The sequence below is a fragment of the Rhea pennata genome, chromosome 1, assembly GCF_028389875.1.
Source record: "Rhea pennata isolate bPtePen1 chromosome 1, bPtePen1.pri, whole genome shotgun sequence".
Lineage (NCBI taxonomy): Eukaryota > Metazoa > Chordata > Aves > Rheiformes > Rheidae > Rhea > Rhea pennata.
Window position 1 is genome coordinate 49,899,920 of NC_084663.1, and position 3,519 is coordinate 49,903,438.

The 3,519-nt window shown below is 42.1% G+C and overlaps 1 protein-coding gene across 6 annotated transcripts in view; it reads right to left on the minus strand.

Moving 5' to 3' along the window:
• CEP83 (centrosomal protein 83) overlaps positions 1-3,348 on the minus strand; it is a 28,153-nt gene extending 24,805 nt beyond the window's left edge. For 5 of the 6 annotated variants that reach the window (XM_062568271.1, XM_062568253.1, XM_062568282.1 and 2 more), the window contains exons 1-2: positions 3,263-3,345; positions 1,711-1,800 (exon numbers count right to left, since the gene is read on the minus strand). The gene's annotated coding sequence lies outside the window, so the exon portion shown is untranslated. Of the gene's footprint in view, positions 1-1,710; positions 1,801-3,262 lie in introns of all 6 variants that reach the window. The other variant, XM_062568261.1, reaches the window with a different exon arrangement.
• Positions 3,349-3,519: the final 171 nt, after the last annotated feature.

Here is a 3,519-nt window from a genome sequence, read left to right on the forward strand (position 1 = left end):
TTAAGCATACAGAAAGCATTATCATGATCACTGTAAAAAAAAATAAATAAAATAAGCCACAGTATTTTCTCTGTCTCAGATCTTTGCTTTTATAAACTACAAGTACCAAATTTAAATACAGAACCAAATTCAGAATTAGGAACACAGGATTTAAAGTTGGGTCTGAATTCTCATAGTTTATGTGAGCAAGAATTACTTCTGAAGTAGCATTACTATATACAAAATCAAAGAGACAAAAAAAAATCTGAGAACATAAAAACCAAAAGAAAAAGATAAATGGAAGAGCAGAAATGCAACCTTCTGCACTCTAAACTGAGTTCTAAACTGATGCAGGTGGGAAACATACATTCGCATGACAACTTTTGCTGCTATCAAAAAGTCCACTGTTTGTAAAGCAAGACATATATCCTGTCATGTATTCATTTGCATGAAGAGTTCATGAGAAAGAAAAAAGGAAAAAGCAGGGAAAAAAAGTAGCTCACAAAACAACCGTTTCACCCTTTAAAAACCTAAGTGGTGCATAGTTAGGGAAATAAAGCTATTTTGGCTTACAGAGACATCTTGTGGCAAATTTCAAGATCTGCATTCCCAGTAACAAATGTGAGACAAACTACAAAATCAAAGATTTCATTACTTTTTTTTTTATTTATAAGAGAGGGAGTATGTTAAATATTATGTTGCTGTTGGTAGATTCAGGGAAAGAAAGATTTTTTTATCCCTATCGAATTCATTAGCTTCATTCAAAACACAAAATAATTCCTGCTAGTGAGCTGTAGTATTTAATACCATAAGTATACAGCTAACAAGAGTCTCTTCTGTGCTAATGGCCTACAACACATGCTCACAGTCAATGATCAGACCTTAAATAACCATCACAATTACTTCTTTCTAAAATTAGTTCTCCACCTATTATTGCCCAGTTTTTATCATGTTACAGAACTGCAAACTTGTATCAGTCACCCCAAATTCATTTTTTGCCTGCTTTTGTCAGAATTCTAGACCTCTTTATATGTTCACTTTTCTTTTTCTCCAGTTAGCCAACATCTTGTGAAATAATACAAGTACTTGTCTGAAAAAAATGAGAAACTCAAAGCACACAGCCTCATGTAAGTGCCTCTTCAAACACTAGCCTTTCCTATCCCTGCTTAAGAGCCTACAGAGTAAGACTAGATAATGAAATAATTAGAAATTGTAACTAAATTCAACAGCTTACTGTTATCAGAAATGGGAGGTTCCACCCCTCTTTTTTTTTTTTATCCACACTCCTAGAGGTAACATTCACCACAGCCCCTTCCGTGAACTGATTTGACAGTTCTGACAACAGAAAAATAACCAAGCAAAAAAATACTCAATACTTTATTTTGTTCCCCTAACCCATTTCTGTTCCCTGCTTTTGCTATTCTGTAGCTTGTTTGATTTTTCCATGAGCTAACTAGACTCACTGACCTCACATAAACAGGTAAATAAACGGCCAGAAGGAGGAGCAAGACACTCTCCTTTCGGGATATGAGAGCTGTTACATCATGAGCCCAGATGCTCATGAAACCACAGCCTTGAATAGCCTTTGATACCTCTTTTTAGAGGAAGTGAAATTAATCCCAACATAAGTGGCTACACAACACACTCATGAGAGATCAGACTAGCCAAGAAGAGCAAGTGAATCAAAACAAAAACAAAATTATACATCATTTGAGAAACACAATAGCTTACCTATCATTACTTTAGCAGTCCTGACTCTGTTATTCCATCATCATCGGCAAATTGCAATAGGCCAAAGTAATCACCTTTAAAAAAATAGAACTAAAACAAATATTAGGGAAAAAATCAAACAAAAACATGAAATTTTTTGTTACAGGAATTTCTACAATGCGGATACTACTCAAATATCACAGCAGAGAATCCAGTGAAAGCAAATACTCAGTGCTTTTGCATCCATAGATGCATAAACGTTGGAAAATATTTGTATGATTTATATGTTGTAGAACACATCAATCTCACTTCAACTATTTTCACTTCTTTCACAGTACTGTTCAAAGTACAAATTTCAACAACAGTTAGGCATGCACTATTTCAGTGTCCAATCCCTACACGATACATGATATCAGCCTTTCTGTTTCTATCTTACGTTAGAGATAGGATTTTTTTATTACACAGAGAACAACAAACAAGGCTGTATCTTAACATAAGATGCAAATTTTGCTTTAGTACACAGCTAAAGCATACCAATAGCAGTTGCAATATTGCCAGATACCGTACAGTTCAAACTAAAATTTTGCATAGTAGCAACATTTGATACCTCTCCTAGCTGTACTTGAGAACAGTTAGTCAGGTATCATATACCAGTTATCTTTTTCACTATATCATGACAAGAGTCCTTCAAATGTACATGAAAAACTTTGCTTACTAGAGTGTCATTCAAAGTTTTATTCAGGCATAGAGACGTGATAGACTGCTGCTTGTCATTAATAGTTCTATACTCCACAACCAACATCCTTCTTCCATTTCTACTGACAAAGCATTTCACATTCATATTCGCTTAAAGACAGAGATAGTCCAGCAAGACACATCTTAGTACATGCATTCCACAGTGCTCCTGCAGGCAGAAGCATGATTATATGCACCTTACAGCATGTGCACAGACTTTACTTTGGATAAGGAGTACGAGAGGCAGAGTGAGCTTGTGTAAGTCACTGTGACATTTATGCCGTTGACTTTCCTACAACTTACAGATATAAAAGCCTTGTACTATGCTAATATATACTACATACTAGTGTTGGCACTACACTAATATGGGGGTCAAACATTCTGAAGAAAACAATCAGTGTTCTCAAACGAAGCCCACTGGTGGAAAACATGAGAATATGCACAGAGAACATAGTATTTCTAGCCCTGAACTTTGCTGCTTGTGCTGGGTGGTTCCCAAACTCAGGGGGTCGCCAGCCCACTACCAGCTCCCAGAGGCCGCAACAGGTTGTACCATCGGCCGGGAACATAACAGACCGCGCTGCGGGACCGGCTGCCGACCGCTCCTCGCGGGCTTACAGGCCTCTACTTAGCAACGGCGGGCCCAAGGGAGGAGCGAGCGGGGCCGCGGCAGAAGCGAGGGCCGAGCAGCCTCCTGGCTCGCACACCGCAGGCGGGAAGGCCTCGGGCCGCCTGCCCTCCCTCTCCGCAGCGGTGCCCGGCCGCCCCACTCCGCACCCGCTCCCCCGTCGGCAGCCACCACCCGTTTGAGGAATTTAAAAATGGCGCCTCGCCTCACCTCCCGCTCGCGCCGCCGCCCGCCGCCGGCCCGCGGAGCATCCTGGGAGCACAGGAGTGTGGCGCCGCCGCCCCGGGGAAGGCCGAGGAGAGCGCACGCGCGCGGAGCGAGGAGTTGGGGGGCGGGGAGAGTTGCCGGGGAAACGGGAGCGCGCGACCTCCGCGTAGCCCCACCCCCCGCGGGGAGGCTGTCCGCTGGGCGGGGCCGCCCGGCGCGCGTGCGCAGAGCGGCGCGGACGTTAACAGCCGTTAGGGGCC